Source organism: Ischnura elegans, chromosome 11 (assembly GCF_921293095.1).
Source record: "Ischnura elegans chromosome 11, ioIscEleg1.1, whole genome shotgun sequence".
Lineage (NCBI taxonomy): Eukaryota > Metazoa > Arthropoda > Insecta > Odonata > Coenagrionidae > Ischnura > Ischnura elegans.
In genome coordinates this window covers 80677777-80695902 of record NC_060256.1, presented here as the reverse complement: position 1 = coordinate 80695902, position 18126 = coordinate 80677777, and the positions used below count along the sequence as shown (strand labels likewise).

General features: G+C 36.8%; 1 long non-coding RNA gene across 1 annotated transcript; it reads left to right on the top strand.

Annotated features, from left to right (window-relative positions):
- Positions 1-930: 930 nt before the first annotated feature.
- LOC124168522 lies at positions 931-16898 on the top strand. The gene is made up of 3 exons (XR_006866956.1): positions 931-1013; positions 4670-4773; positions 16869-16898. It is a non-coding gene; the product is annotated as an uncharacterized LOC124168522 (long non-coding RNA).
- The last annotated feature ends 1228 nt before the right edge of the window (positions 16899-18126 follow it).

Sequence of the window (18126 nt, the reverse complement as noted above, 5' to 3'; positions counted from 1 at the left end):
ATGACAACCTCCCGTCATATCCTTAGTGATTCCCCGCCCTCTCATGGCTGTAAGTAAGGAGCAATGCGTCACTAAAGGTTTTTCTCCTCAGTCCTCAATCCTTCCCAGTAAAGTTTGAGTCTCACAGCGGTTTGGTTAGTGCTGAGATGTGGACGTTTGTCGCTGAAGAGTACTGGTGAGTATTATTCTCGTACACAACCAATTCCTCTGTGCTATTTCTACTTATTTCATCTTAATTTTAGTGCAAGAATGCAGTCTTCTTTGGCAGTAGGATTTGGTCAAAATTAATGAAGTTCTTGTACCCGTATTCTATGTTTAGACTTCTATCTTTCGTAACCGCTATAAAAATCTGGTTCCATCAGCAATGTCTCGTGACGAAATGTATTACCACGTATGTGTTAATGTATGGATGAATGGAATTTGTTTCACATATTCGCATATGTTTGGTTCAATTACAACTTTTCAGAAGTGTACGTGAACTTGTACTAGATACAGAATCATGAAACGAGACCTAATTACCTAATGGCTCAAATTGGTGGACATAGCAGGCATTTCCGCTGTGACAATTCCTTCTAGTCATTCGGATAGAAGTATGGTGTCATCAGTACTATTTTTGTGCTATAGCTTAAGAGCATTTTCTTATTATTTACAGTTTACGAAAGGTGGAGTGAATAATTCAATTAATCGATTGAATGAAGGTGCATGGCTAAAATCAAGCTTTCAACCACCCCAACGAAGGCTTCGGGTCAACCCTTGGAGTGTTACCATCGGTCATACTGCTAGCAGTATGCATGTATCAAGGAAATAATGTGAAGCTTCCTGCTGTGTTAGTCAACTACATGAGCGAGTGTTCATCCAGCTATACAGTGCAGTGAAAGTGTCAATGAGTCATCAAAAAATTCGTTGTCATTTGCGTGATCGATGTGAAGTGTTGGTGAATGTAAATCCTTTGAAGAGTTGTTGTTGTTGTAAAGCTGAGCTCTACCGCCGATGGCCCTGGAAGCAAATGCATGGTAGGGATTCTTCTCCTCTTGCAGTTTGATTCAGTATGAAGCTTGAAAATTCTTTTCAGATAATCATGTATAACAAACTTGTTTTAGCAGCAATTTTTTTCTGATCAAAAGGGGAATTCTTGGACGAAAATTGCGGCGTCTTTTTGAAAATGCACTATATAGTTAGAATGATGAATCTAGTTTTTTTGTAATATAGCTAGATTAACTCGTTGGGTATTAAATGCTATTTATGTCCTGGAATACTAATAGTGCTGGATAATTTTAATATCGTGTAACCCGGAAAATAATTTTTACTGGCTCGACTTTTTGAATTGCCATGCGATGTATAATGAACTTACCAATGTTCTAATACAAAAGTTATAAGGTTCAGCAGTCATGAGTTTAAATATTTTGCTCAAAGTGCAGACATGCTACATGCAGACATAATTTTCTTGGAAGTACGCATTGAGTAAAAATAGAGTTACATCGAGAAGAACAACAGACTCGCCAATTGGGAGTTTTCGGTTACAGAGAGAAACGTATTTGGTTGGGGGAAGTAGATTAACTTATTTCCAACATTCTACTTCTCGGTCGACACTTGATAGTGCCAACCTAGGTGAAGCAGTGACCGCGGCGGACGGGACTCCATTTGACCGTGTATTTATCCTATGTCATCCACACTGGTGAAATCCTGGCTGGATAATTTTCGAGTCGTTTATCTATGTCTCCCCTGAATGACATGACTTTAAAGGGCGTACCACTACCTCTCGACCGAATACATCTTCTTAATTATGTTTATATTCGTGGCCTTATATCTTTCTTGACACATAACTTGCTAAAATGTAAAGCTTATTTTTTCAGCCAAATCTGAATTACACATCCAGAAATATTCACAGTTAGACATGATGAAACATTCTGTTCCAGAAACGCTTTCATTAAAATCCATGAAATAGTTCAGTTAGTAGTTAGCAATTGACAATCACTCAAGTAGAGGCGACCAAGGTTTGAAATTGGCGAGTGCTGAAGCTGAAATTTATTGAATTAATTCTAGACTACTTTGTCTTCCGGCACGCAACTAACGCATACTATTACACTTAATTGCTGTGATCTCAGACCGTCTCATAGGCACACCGCTTATTTGCTCATAAAGTGCGCAGTTAATTAATCATTTTTGACATGTTTAAACCTACTGAAGATGCCATTTTCTTTAATTGAATTAATAATAATATAACTTAATAAACCATTATTAATGTATTTAATGCAAAGAAATTAATTCATATGATTAAATTATAACGATATTGCTTAACAAAACATTCTGGTTGTCTTCACGAAAAGAGAATCAATCCTAGCAGTCCGTTCATACATTTTTCGTTGAGGTTGCTGGTTTCGCGGGTGAATAATATCTTTCCGATGGTTAATTAGGCTACAGTGTCTGTTGGAGAACTTGCCAGTATTTTCCGTAAGCGAAGTATACGACCCTTGAATTGAAATTAATAATGCTCAATGCGGCTTTCCTTCAATTTTAAGGTTTTCAATCGTCAGTAAATATGACAGATGTATGCCTATGAAGTGAATTGTTAAGGGGAGAATTTCTATGCACTAATGCAAACACAATTGTACTAATCGTATAATGGTAATGTCACTATCGCTCATGAAGTCCAATATATCTATTCACTGCCTATCTTCGCTATTCACTCTCGTTTGCAATTCTTTTACGTGATTAGCTACTTGAGTGACTTGCTTATGCCCGAGTGCAAAATTACACCCTTTGTTCACTTAGACATTAAAAATTCATGTCCTCACTTACCTCAGGGTGGCTTTCTTCTTTGTAGTTCTGTAGGTAGCTCATAGATACTGCTCTCCATTATCATTTCCCCGGAATGAGACTGTGACTTCAACGAACGAAGAAACGGCTGAAAAAGACCAAAAAACTAAATTTATAAATTTCAAACTTGCAAAAATGTGTTTCTATCAAAACGAAGGGTTAGTGAAGGACTGGGGTGTGTTGTGTTTTCTTCGTGAGCAGGGGGGAAGGGGAGGTGCTTGATTGGAGACGACAGTTGAATGCAGACCGTTAGTATTATAATGTATTGTTTCTCGTAAATCGATGATGTGTTCTGCAAACTTACCTTCTGACCTTCGGAGACGACTAGAAAATTCTGGAACATCGATAACGTGTTTCATGACCGTTGGCTCTTAAAGATTTTTCGCGCTATTTTTGTGTAACATCGCCAACTTGAGATCAAATCCTATTGGTTAAGCGTAGCATTGGTTCTCCGCGGGAAATATATTTTATTTATAATATATAGTATATCAACGTATTTAATAATGTATATTACTAGATAAAATTTCAAATAACCCAATATCAACGATCTTTACCGTTTCGTAAATATCTCTTTGCTTCAAAAAAGAAATCTTATATAAATTATCGTGACGTCACAGGTATACGTCACAGGGCTGACTCAGTGTCAGAAGTACCCCTCCCTCAATTCCTGGACTGCACTTCGCGGCGAGCTCTCTTGGGGTTAAGAGGTGAGTACCTGAACTATTCTTTTTGTGATCTTAGGCATTTTTGTATGATTTTTTAAAGCAGCTCTCTGATGTGGCGGATAATTCACGAACACTATTTATTCATCTTTACAAAGTAATCGTGATCATAGCAACTATTATTTTGAACGAAATATTTTTTTACGCTATCCGTCTTCCGTTCCAACTTTTAATACAATGTGAGTAATGTACCTATAAGTTAAAATTACTGTCAGAGTAGTTCGTTTAAGGAACGCTGGTGATAGGAAAACATCCCCTTCGATGACAATCGTCCTGGTTTTCCTCTCGACCCTGTTAATTTTAAATGGAAATAATTTTTTTATGAAAAGTATTTCGGCAACGGACGATATGCCCCACTTGATTTGCCAAAGCGATTTAATGTGACGAATACCCGATTGCTCAAATTGTGTGATCCCCTTTTGCGTAACTATGTGTTATATGTGTAACTTTTGAAAATTGGATTTCGCTATGGAGTGTGAGTATTTGAATTGAGTAACCTGCGAGTAGTTTTAGCTTTGCATCGATCGTGTTTCTAAGAGCATCGAAGATAACGGTTTGAATACGGAAATAATGATCCTAACGGAAATACTGTGGCTTAGTTTCAGCACTTTGGTATTTTATTGCTGTGACTGTAATTTTAAGGTATTAACAGTAGACGAGGAACAGTGAGACGGTTTCGTTATTGATTATGAGAGAACTTGAAATTGCATAGTGTAGCTATTATTATTCTTGTTTGCTTTAAAGTTTTTTTCTTTATCGGTACCTTAATGGGGAGTTATTCCACATATTAATGGTATCTAAGAGGCTTTTATAGTCCTTTATATTTAACCCTCGTAAGTACAACAGAATAATTTCGTTAGGATATTTGCTGACACTCCTAAACCGCTATGAAATAATAAGTCATAAACTTTTGACGGGGAGGTAAAGAAAGAGAACATTGGCGATCATAATTGGATTTGCAGCACTTCATTTGGCATTTTCTCTTTTGCACGCAACTCTGTGGTCGTTAGTATAATAATTTGTTGTAATCTTTAATTTCACCATCATCCTTGAGTTATGTGTTATGTTAACTGTATAATTTTAGGTCGTAATTATATTGCCAACCTTAAATGCGAAATTTTTCTTTTCAGGTGCACGAGTAAAATGGGGATAGCGAATCAATTCCGTGAAACGGGTGGGGTTAAATGGGAGAATGAGATGAGGTTTCAAGGAAGAAGAAGCATTCGGGAAAATGGTGAGTTAATATGATTCACTTTATTATTTGATATGTCTTTGTATATTCCCATATTTAGAAATTTTTATCTTTGTCTCTCTTCATTGCTAGAGGTAAACGAAATACTGTGCGTTACGCAAATTATAACGTATTATGTGATAATTCTTATGATTGTATTTAATAATTTACTATTATTTGATCATCCGAATGCCCTGATTTTAAGTTTTCGACCCTTGGTGACTATTGTGCCTTCGAAGGCCGCTAGGAGGTATGAAAATTGTTATTAGTTTACGTAACTCATAAAGTAAATTTTGAGAGATAGCACTTAATATTTAATGATGCCACGTGGAGATAGATGGAATATCTTAAATACTCATTTAAATAATTCTTAATAAGCGATATACGAGGTATTCCTTCCTTCTCCTACCGTATTGTACCGTACCGTATTAGTATTGCCTTCTTCAGGCCATCATAATACATGCTTCAGGATACATTCGTTTCTCGTGGTCTGCGTTCCGCTTGTTCGGATATCCATTTAATTTTCTTATAGCCGAATAGCTATCAGTTTCTGCACCACTGTCATTGCCCAGGACTTCCATGGGAAAGAATGCTCAAATAGCAAGTTCTGATGAGTTGTCTCCTTACTTTATGTTCAAATTTCCTGCTCATATAAGTGAGGTGATGCTTTATTTTTCTGAAAAGTTCTATTCGCCTGGGCTATCCTATCGATTATTTCTTTCTTGCTTCGTCCACCGCTGATTATTCTGAATCCCTAATATTAAATAAGTCCACATCTTCCAACGCTTGTTTCCCTAAGTTTATGCTTTTCTTGATTTCCTGTCGCTTGCTACACTCTATTTTTTAATGGTGATATTTAGATTGCTTTGGTCATTGTCCTACCCATCTTCACTTTAATATTTTGAAATTTTGTCATTTCTCACCTTAAGTTTCCTCATGGCTATTCGTGCATTGAAGATTCCGGACTTTTCTTTGATTTAATCGGACCCATTTTAGTTCTTAACTGATGAAATTCCAAGAGAAATTATTCGACCTTGACGCACTCCGTTCCTAATTCTTGATTCTCCATAGATGTGTCCACATTTTATCACGCCTACGTGTTTAGAAAAAAAATTGTGAATGTTTCACCTGTCATTGTTAAGTACACTTACTTATGTCATAATTGCAGGCATTGACTTCCATCCCACGCTAGTTATGCGTCATATTATAACTCGATATCTATTTAAATTGCTTCTGTGCTTGATCGCCCCCCATCTCTTACACATATTAAAACAATCTCTTCACATTGTATTAATTATCAGCCATGAGTTCTCAGTTGTGTCACTTACGGTTTACATTTTACGCTTTTTATTTGAAGTTTTTCAAGTCTCTTTCCCAAACGAGCCTTTACTTTTCCATGCACACGATGTTTTTATATTCCTAGACCACGTTTCACTGGCCAGTCTGGCTTTATGACAAATATCGTTACCTATTTTAATTATCATTCCATATATTAAGTATCCTTGTACTTTAGTATGCCTTCAATGCGATCCAAGACTTTCTGCGTGATCCTACCTTATGATTTCCTTCTCTAAAGAACTTCTTTAGTTGCTTTCGTTAGCTCAGTTCTCAAGATTTTCCGACTCTCTTCCTCTAATTTCTCGGTCAGATATGATGCTATATTATTCTGCATTGCTTACCGAAATTACACTTTCCTAAATCATTCTACTTGGCAAATGCTTTCCACCGCTTCGTTTTTCTTTTATTTTGAGTAACACGACTTCGCTATTAAGTTATGACCTCTGTGGTTACATACCCTAGGGTAGCTTATGACGTCCTTTTCCTAGTTTCTGAATCTGTTTTTGGTAGAATTCAATCAATTTAGAATCTTCTCATGTATATTGGTGTTTCAATTGTGTTGAATTTGCGGCTGTGATAATTTAATGTTGTTTTCGCAACCACTAGCTTGTGATCTGTGTTAGTCGTTCATTTTGATTACAATATCTTCGTTTTCCGGAAATTCTCCAGTCACGACCTTCGCCGATGATATATTCACTTTCAGGGAGAATATTTACATTTTCTTCATCTCTTACTTGCTCTATTACTTCTGTTTTTTCTTGAAAGACCTATTCCATTCTGCATTTTTTATCAAATCTTTCGTCTGCTTACAAACCTTCTGAGCTGCAGTAATTATGGGTTTTGGTTTATATCTCAGCCATTACCAACCTATCATTTAACTGTAAGTGGTATTCTAATCTGCGTTTATTATTTGAACTATCCCCATATCATTGTTACCTTTTAGCGATCCTGAGTGTATTTTTCTGTAGCATCCATTCCATAAGTTTCCCACTTCATGCCATTTTATTTCATTGATTCTTACGTCGAGGATCATTCTTCATATATCCACCCACAAAGCGATAAAACGTTACATCTTAAAGAAAATTTATCGCACTTGATAAATGTACTTGCTGTTGTAGTCCTCGCATTGAATGTCGAATTACTGGCTATCTTTCTTTAACTTAATTATATTTTACTCAAGATGTTGTGTGAATCATGTTTGTAATGAATATACTGGATGTGAATTATTGAGATGTCTCTGGTAGTTACCCCTGCCCTTCCACATTGAATTAAAAATGCCAGAAAATTGATATAACGATGCCATAAGTGAAAAATGTGTGGCTCTTTTGATAATTTCATCTTGCGCCTTTTCACATATGAAGAAGAGCTGCTATCTCCTCCCTCTTGTGAAGGAAGGGATATCAGGTGTCGACTCATATAGCGAGCAATTTTAAATAGCATAATATTCCACTGAAACACGGCAAAGAAATCACAACCTGCAAGAAATATCAATAGTCAGCCATGTGCTTTGTTTCCAAGAGTAATTTTTTAGTTTTTCACGATTTTTCCCTTGTTTTTCTAACAACCGTAATTGTGCTGCTTTATCTGGTGATGACACACTAATGCGTTGTAACTACGTTAAGGTAGAAATAATTATTCTACCTAATTTAAAGGCTAAAGCAATATATTTCGGATTGATTTTAGCAAATGCGAGGCTATTAGGAATAAGTTTCAGAGCTCTACCGGAGCAACTGACTTACTTTCTAAAAAATTAAAAAAGCCTTATTTAATAAGTCACATAAACGGGTGTATGCCACGTGTCGCACTGGAGATTGCCCCGACGTTTCGAGACCGACTGCTTGTAACTTCTTCAAGGTAATAATGCTGGAATTGGTTTTTGCTGCCTTTTTTATATTTCTGGTGGGAGGGTATGAGAGGTTAGGACTGGAGGGGGAATGTAACGAAATTTTGCGGATGACTGGGTTCCAAGTAACTGATTATTAATCCAGTATCACTAATAAGGTTGTCCATGTTTTTCTCTATTTCTATGGCCTCGCGGATGAGTCGGGCTCTAAAATGTTTTATCCTCGCGATGACTCTTGATTTTCTGAAGTCGATCGCATGTTCGGTTGCTTCGTGCTCCGCAACGGCTGACTTTGAAGAGTGACCCAGTCGAATGGCCCGCTTGTACTCTTCTATACGAGTTTTGACCGTTCAACCCATTTCCCCGTTGTATTTCTTCTCGCACGATCGGCTGGGGATTTCGTATACTCATTCAATTTGAAGTGGCGTCTTATCGTTGGCATTCCCCAGAAGGTGTCATACTTGGGCGTGTGGTTTAAAAATGGCTTTTATGCTTTCCGGAGGATGTTACCGACCTTATCCGTCGGTCTTTTCACGTAGGGGAGGAGAGCTTTCTATTGGCTAATGATGTCTTCTGTGTCTTGGGAATTGTTCCTATTGTCCTTGTTGATCACCTTTCTAAAATTGCGGGAAATTGCTCCATTTTCGTAACCATTAAGACGTAAGATGGATTTCAGCCTAATAATTTCTGAAGATAGATTCTTCGGGTCACTCAGCCGGATCGAACGTTCAATTAGAGAGGTCATTACAGCGTTTAATTGAGCAGGGTGGTGATGAGAACTGGCATAGAGATATCGGTTTGGTGACGTCGATTTTCTATACACGGCGTGGCCTAGGCTTACGTTGTCATTCTTCTTCACCAAGTCGTCGAGAAATGGCAGTTTTCTCGATTCTTCTATCTCCATATTGAATTAGAAAGTAGTGTAGCTCTGAACCATGTTTTTTAAAAGGGTGAGTGGGACTGTATTCTTGTTATTGCGATTTTTGTTTATGATAATTTAGTTTTTTGGAATCGGCTATTTCGAAAAGAGATGCTCTCATAAAACTTAATTTAAATACCTCGGAGGAATGAAAAATGTCCTTTGCGTGAGGGTAAGAAATAAAAATGGTGCAATATTTGTAGATAAAGTAAAATAATTTAGGAAATAGATGATCAACTTTGAAATGTGAGACTGAAAACCAGTTGCTGCATTTATCTCATTTAGGACAAATTTATCAAAACCTATTCATGATGCTATTTTATGGAATTTGGTGTCTGATGTATTTCGATAGTTCTACTCGACCGGATGTTGCTCGTGCTGTTAGTTATTATGCCAATATAATTCATCTGATTATTTAGGGTGAAAGATTGCATATACCAATATATATTTACTTGGTCCTCAGAGCTTAGTGAGGTTAGCACACCTACTGGAAGGAAAGCATTGGTAGTTTCAATCACGTCACTTCCGAAATTTTTTCGTGACAAACTGCTTTTGATTACTATGATTATAGATGGAATTACAATCTTTTCTCATTCTCTAGAGTAAATAAATTGAAGACTCTGTACGTGTGTGGTTGTTTTGAGTATTGTCCATACTAACAATAAGAATAGGAATTTTAATCAACAGAGATTTTGACAGCAGTTATCCGCAAGAACACGATAATACAACCAATGCCACTTCCCCTGCTGATTTCCTCACACTACATTGATCTGCTTAGAAAGAAGTGCATGTGTTTAAGTACATAGATTCATTATATTTATGAAGCCAGGAGAAAATCCTGTAATGACTTTTTCTTGAGTTAACTGCAACCACTTTGTTGATGTTAATAATGTCTCTTTTATTCAAGGAAAAATATGTACTTACTACGGATTAAAACTCGAAGAGATGTTTTATAGTTTCACCAATTATCTGATTCACAACAAATAATACTTCTTATTTGAACGAATCCAACGCATCTCCTTTACTCTTAAGGAAATATTCAAATACCTTTCTGGACTAGTCATTCTTCGTCTCAATTAAATACCTTGCTCCTCAGAATGACTATTCTTCCATTATAAGCGTGAACAATTTCCAATTTCTTCTTGGTCTTCGATAAAATGCCTTCAAATGGAGCTGTCCTCATCATTCCATCATGGCAGGTATTAGTGCCGCTTATCTCGATAGCACATGTAAAATTGACACCGTAAGCCAATGTCTTTCATTTAATTATATTTTGCCTTTAGAGTTATCCCATTCTACAATACCACAGTGTCTTTGTTTTTCCTTGTTCATGCCATGTGTTTGTACTGGAACCGTACACCTGGGCTACTGTGGCTCACATGTCATCAATTTCAAAGAAGTTTCTCTGTAAGAAAATAGTTTTTACTAAATTTACGCTATGGAAACATTTTAAAACTTCGATGAAATCATGCACTTTAGCTGACGGCTACATTTTGACTCAATTCTGTTTCTTAAAAATTTTCTTAGTTTTCAATTTTGTGCCGATGTTACACTCTGGATGTGGTAACTTACGCCCAAGATATATTTTTTCACAAAGAAAGACATGTTAAAAGAAGTACTTGGGGCAAAGAATTACATGGATATTTAAAAACACTTGCTATTGAATGAAAATATTATATTTTTGGTTAAGTTAAACATATATACATTAGGTAAAAAATGTTTACAATACCTTTAAGTTCCCTCAAGATTGATTTATTATTAATGAACCTTAAACATCCTCTTTCCTCTAGCTTTGAGGCTGATTGGCTATGACAATCTCATTCCTCTTATGAAGCAACAAGTCCTTATCTTTCGGTCACTTCCGAAGTTTTTTGGTCGGCGACATGAAATCCATCACTGCTCCCTCCTCTGTCCCAGAGAGCACAAAACCTGGATGTCTGAGTCCGTTCCAATGAACACTAACATATTTACCCTTTTCTATAGATTGCTCAATTCCTCCATGCCATCTGTTGCATCTTCAGTATTTTCAGTGGAGATGCTTGCATTTGCTCTTCAACCGTTGCGCCATCAATCCACCCCTGCTTCGTCCAACAGTATCGCGTCCCTTTAGAGCCATTTTCAGTCCACGTGGTCCATAAATTCACTCCTTTATACATATATCGTAAGGAGGCAGCGAGTTTCCATTGGCATTCCTATATAACCATGGCACTGGGTTAGATTTAGTTGAAATCATGATATATCCAGGGTACTGGCACCCTCACCGACAAATTATTTTTTTTCCTTCCAGGATCATCCGACATGCAATTTCGTTGAAGTTGTAAATTTAGTCAGGCGATACATATTTGACTGTCTCTCTAAGATTGTCGATGTAGTATGTGATTAATTTTTCATCATTATTAGCACGATTTCTTTTAAAAATTGACGACATCTTTGCTATCAGCTGAGAGTGCTTCTTTAAGAATGACTTTACCCAGTCAAAGCACGGAACAGTGTTATAAAACATTGCACAGTCTTTTCTTGCCAGGTGAGGTACAATATTAACGACCAATATCAAATCAAGCTGGAAATCATAATAGCAATTTTTTCGATATGACAAGTAAAAGCTAATTCTCCTTCCTGCGAAAAAAACTTTAGGGTGGCTTGGGGAACTTGAAAATGCAATCTTCAACTTGTATTTTAATAGTGCTTCGGGGTCTTTTGAAATATTCGGCGGCATAACTTTGTGTCATTTCACCAAATATGATGCGTTTGGTTGATGATGGTTCCTAAAGATGTTTATAAACCATCATATTTGATGAAATATTATATTATATTATTGCTCCCTCAAGAAGATAAGCGGCTGTTGCACAACGAAGTTAGAGAGAATAAATAAGTCACTCAACTTCTGGGGGTGACCCTAAGCGGCTCATAGGGGAAATTCTTTTTTAGAAATGGATACAATTTAGGAGACTCAAACGTACTTACGAACTTCTTCTTGAAGTCAATATAAAAAATAACTGGGTCATATAAGGGCCGAATTCCATGTATTAGTTCATGCATCCAAAGTTTGTTTCGCTCCAGTTAATTCCTTGAAGATACTCCACTGTTTCTTTTTATTTCGATTTACTTTGTTCAAATGTTCCATTTAATAGGAGTTAGCCGCATTACGAACACATATACACAGTTTATTTCATATTTTTACGTACTCTTTTCTCAAGCCGTTATTGTGCGGGTGATGACGTAGTTTTTGCAAACGATTTTTTACGCGCAACTTTGCTCATCGAGGAGTCAGTGATCCAGGGCTTTAATTTTACGGAACGTTCATTCCTGACAATACTTAAGACTCATTTACACATGTTAACAGTATGTTCGAAAATGTGGTAAAAGTTTTGGAAATTTCATGTTCTTCATTCAATACTTCCAAAGAATAGAGTCGAACATTTTCATTCAATGATTTACGACAGCAATACTATAGCAAAGTGACATAAGATGATGTACTTTCGTTTTCTTCTCGATCAGAAAGATTGTAGATTGGGTTGGACTGGATAGTGATGCATTATACCTAAATGCATAACCTTGGCTTGGGGGTCGACATTAAATCTGTTGAAGAACCGAGTGATTACATGATCTGAATAGGTACCTCGTTGTCTAGTAATTCTTTTTGCTTCATTGATTAAGCCACATGAACTCATGATATTTGTAAACTGCTTGGAATCGCAGCTGGGCATTAGTAAATAAACATTCATATCACCGACCATTACTAATTTTTGAGATATGACTCTTGATTAGGGTTCAAAATCTAAAACAAATTGATCAATAGAAATATTTTATCCCTGTAGACGACCAAGAGATCAACTATACAAAACTTGCATGAAACATTGATCAACAATAGGGCTAATATGACAAGGCCTCAGTACGGTTGTTATGTCATGTCTTATAAACGCTAACACACCTCTTGCTCTTTCAGAAGTATTACAACTTCCATAAGAATAGCACCTACCCACTCACTGTGTATAATTTAATCAGATTATATTTATATTCCATTCAAAGCTATAATATCCGGTAATTGTGACATGCTATTTAAAGGTGAGAATAGTAAATTAAAATTGCGTCTAGCTCTTCGGATATTTTGATTGAAGATCAATAGGGAATTCATTACATTAAAGGCATTTACAGTAATATTTACATCCATAAATTTGGCTTATAGTCTAGATATACCTTCTATACCATATATGAATCACAACAGCAATGATAATAGATGTTTTACATCATCCATGATGCTAACTACAATTGTTGGCTCCTTTTCTACTTTTCGCATATAAATTTTACCTCCACGAATCCAAAGATCCGAAAAACAGTGCTTATCATTCTGCGCCAACTCACCTTTCTACCAGCACAAAGGGTCTCATTAATGCAAACAAGTATTATCGTTTCCAATAATACGCAGACACTTACCAGTCCCATTTTATTGATGTGGTCGTGTCGGGGACCACTTACAGGGTTGGCACTCGATGCAAGCCGCTTCCTTTGCCTCTACGTCGCCGACGAGGTCGGACGCGGATGAAGCGCGGACGATGTGTCCTGGAACCTGCTCCCGGATTTCGAGGGTACGGCCTATGTCCCCGCTTTGTTGGGTCCCGATAAGACTTCGCGTAGCTGCGACCGGCATAAAAGGGCAACGAAACGGATATTTGCGTCATTCGTTCCTTTGCGTAGGAAAATTGAGAATAAAATTTGCTGCTTTCGTCTTCCGTGTCAAAAAGCTTCCGGGCGAACTTTGTTAGTAGCGAAAGGGTTAATTAGATGTGGCGCCTAGGAGGGGCGAGGGGGTCAAGCCGATTGTCACCCAATCTCACGTGGGGGACCTTGCAAGCATCATGTAATTTTTCATTAAAAATGGTCAAACACTTTTTAAAAATAATTCTAACGAATGAAGGTTAAATTAACGTATTTACACTAAAAATACGCATTCAATTCTGTCGCGATAATAACGCATGGCTATTGGTCATGGTTTTAAGTTTTTGAGTTTTCATTTTACCACTAAGATAACCCGTGAAATATAGAGATAAGGTTCACTTGACTGTATCCTTTGTTTCCAGTATCAATTTCAACGATTTATACGAAGAGATAAAGAAATTTTTACATAAATACTAGCTGACCCGGCGAACTTCGTACCGCCAAACTTTCAATTAACTTATAGTTTAGTTGCACCATGTATAAATAAAGAGCGTCTGTATCGTTTTAATTATATTTGATTAATTATGAATTAAATGAGCTAATATTGATGAAATAAAAATTATACGCACTCAGTTGTTGGCTATTTTTGTTATTAACCGTAAAAATATGTTTTTAGGTCTAAGTCCGTAGCGTAAACTTGGCTCGTTCACGGGGCAGGTTAACGCAACGCTAGACCGACGCTTGACTGATGCTCAAAATAGGTTAAGAAAAGCCCCTATGAAGCAGCATTCGTATCAAATGACTATAGGCGCGCCAGTTATACTATCTCTGTTTGGAAAAAATGCGCTGCGTAAACGTGCTGCATGCGTAAACGCACCACCGTGTGCCCTACACATTCCGGTTTAATGTCTTGCGTCAAGCGCCTTCTGACAAACAACAGTTTTTGTTTTGTTATCAGGCGCAAGATAAAGCGAATGAAGCTAAATAAAAATAGCGAAGCGAAGCAGGGACGCAGCGAGGGGGGTTTTGGGGGGTTAAAACACCCCCAAATGCTCAGAGAATCTTTTTAGAAAACATTTGGTTTTTAATATTAGGGGGACGGATGAGTCACAAAATATTAAACTGTTCACACAGCCGAAAAAACATTTTGAACCTTTTATCCTAAAAAATGTCTGAGGAGGGCCACCACACCTCTCGCTTACCTTGGCGAGTTTTCTATACCCTACAGACCCGCCAGTATTAGCTGCGCCTATCCTTAATTCCTAGCTGTGCCCTTGAAGCGAAGGAAGAAATGCAGCGGATGGTTTACCGACTCGTAAACATATTACGTTTAATTGACCATGAGAAAATCATGGGTTTTCACTGAAACATGAGAACAAATATCACAAAAACTGAAAGACTGACCATGAGATTTGTTAATCGTTATCACGAATGCAACACGAATTGGAAATTGAATACGTTTAAGCTCAAAAGGGCACATAAGGTGGGATCCTGGAATCTTCGGATTGAGAACTTCCTCATCTTTGGATTTTTTTTTAGTATAGTGGCGTGAATCACTTCCATTATCAGTTTTTAACAACCAAACACGTTGCGTTAGATAGTTTTGGTTGGTTTAGGTTTCGAAAGATCATAAACACAGAGCCTACCTTTAGCTGCAAATCGTGCCGTGGTAAGTCAGGTGCGTCCAAGGACTTTAAATATTCAGATAGATAGTTGGTGACTTCGTCTTCGTTTGTTACAAAGTTAAAAGATTTGAATTCATGCAGAGTATACGGACATTACTGATAATCAACAGTTGCTTGGAGATTTGTTTACACACACGGAAGTTATGTGTTTGTGGACAACTCAATTCGAGCTGAGCTTACCTCTAATTCAATTGTTTTAATACTAATTTAATATTACTTTAATATTTTTAACATGTTTGAATATTTATTTTTTTGAAATATTATTAAAAATGTCAGTCAATACATTAGTAAAAACGAAAAAAAATCTTATTTTTTTGACCGTCTTAACAATCAACTCCTAAAAACATATCTCTAAGATAAAGTTGAATTTTTTTGTGAACTTTTCCTATTTTTTAATGCCCTATATGTTATCCGGGGCTGAGACGAATCCAAAGAGCCTAATGTCACTAAAATCGGTTCAGCCGTTCTCGAGTTATAAGTGTTCTACCTAACACGATTTTCGACTTTCTTTTATATATATTTAGATTTACTCTTATTATTGAAAAAAACGAGCTTCCGTACTAATTTCAATTCGTACAAATCCCATATAGTTAAAGAACCTTGCTCAACTTGTAATATACTAACATCGTGTGGTCAATAACTCCAACTTTTTATTTATATATTTAAATTTTTTTGTTTCCCTATATAAAAAAATAGTTGATACGATGTAATATTTCCGAAAATGTTTGTTTGCTATGTATTTCTTTGGTACTGCTTTTTCAACAAATTATCTAGTGTTGCCATAATAACAATTAAAGTTATAAATTTATAAGTCACTTTACATATTTATATAAATTTTCACTGCTAAAATCAAGTGGATATAAGAAATTCCACATATAAGTACAATAATTTAATCTGTTTACGAAAGATTTTAATATACCTACCCTATTCAGTATCACTTTAGCAATCTCCCTATAAAATAGCCTGATGTTTAAAAGTCATTGACCAAATATGTGAATTTCTCGAGAATTCTTTGGTTGTCCTTCTTTTTAAATAAACAGCCTTTGTTTTAGTATCCATTTCCACGATTTTTGAAGACAAACGGGTATAATAGTATCAGTCATTCCACCTCATTTCCAAAAAAGCTTGTCCCGATAGGTATCAGATTTTTGATGAATTCATGGTTGATAGTTTATAGTTGAAGCTGTAGGTCATACTACTATGATAAAGATTACCAGTCTATGAGTACACGTCCATAGACTGGAATGAATAGTAATCGGAAAGCCGCACGGGAGAAAAAGTAAACAGTGTTTTTTAAAATTTAAATATAACAATAATGGGGAGGTGCACTTTATAAATATTGCACTCAGTGTGACTTCCGAAAGAACTTAGCTGTAAAATAAGCAATAAATAAAGGCTCTACGACAATTTGATAGTTAAATTGTGGGTTTTATGTGATTTAAGGCAACTTTTTTGGAAAAAAGTTCTATTACGTATTAAAATCGCATTAAAAAAAAAAGATCTCAGGGTATTTAGTTTGAGGTGTATGTAGACCCATACAGACATCAAAATCTGAGTCTCTTAGGGACAAACGCTTGTTGAATTAAGGTGGAGTGACCCATATTTAATAATGTGACCCCCGAATTTTATTTAATTTAATTTTTTGCTCTCTCCTTAGGTGCAAGCCATCCCCGGACGTGAAGGGAAGGATGAAGGTTGGAGCAGGAAGAATGAAGAAGAAAAGAAGACAATGGCCTCGCGGGACATCCAATTCTAATTCCTTTTATGTTGTTCGGATAGAGATGACGCCAATTTTAATCCACATTTTTGCTTTTTCAATTTCAGAATGAATATTGAAGAATTAGAACACCATTCATCGACTTGAGTTTAAAGCTGGGAAGAGTGCAGTTTTCCTCGGATGCTGTGCATTGCCGTACATTTTCATCAGGTTTACATCAGGTTATCTTCAACGTGAAATGGTAAATTAGGGCCGACCTGAACCACACATCTGGAGTTATGAGAGACTCCTGGTGGTAAGTGAATTCACCCTCGATTATCAAAGCACGAGCTCTAGGTAAAAATGGTACACGAAAGGTAACGGCTCGAAGGAGCAAGATAAGAAAGGTTTCGAAACAGCGCTGAAACAAAGGTACCAGAAAGTGCACTTTAAAATTATTTACTACGAATGAGACCGGTCCTAGGAGACAAAGAATGCATTCTAAGGCAGGAAATATGTGTGGGTATTTTTGTGTGTGTATTTTTTTAAAGGTATTTGGGTGGGTTTTGTACTAACACCATTTATTACAGGAGTGAAGAATGAAGAAAGAAGACGTAGCTGAGGCCCCGAAGATTGAAGACATCGCAGGGGGCCTCGAAGAATGAAGAGAGAAGATAATGCGTGTGTGTATTGGGAGTGAGTGGATATTGATAATCCCTCGCCTGAACTGAGAGTATATTTTTTGTACTTAATTGTAACATGTCTGTAACTCTTTCCCTTCCAGCCATGAAGATTGAAGACATCAAATTGAGCTCGAAGAACGGCAAGAATCCGATTGCGTGTGTTTTTTATCTATCGTGTGATTTCGTGTGATATTTTTCTGCGTGTGATTATTTATATTTGCGTGTGCTGCGAGTATTTGTCCGTTGCGTCGCGTTAGGGCTTGCATGTTAGTGTTATTTATTTATTTGTTTGTGCATGCACTAATCTTACCTCTTCACAGATTCAAGCCATCGCTGGACTTCAGGGTGGGAAGAGCGAAGACTGCACGAAGAAGAGGAGATTGAAGACGCAAGTATTCACAGAGGAAAGAAGAGGACCATCGTTAGAAGACGCGTGCGATATTTGCGGCTTAATTTTGGGCCCTTGTGGCCAATACATAAAAATTTGCGTAAGGCTAGGCGTTTTTCCGTGCGTTAGTTTTAGTTTTTTGTGCCGT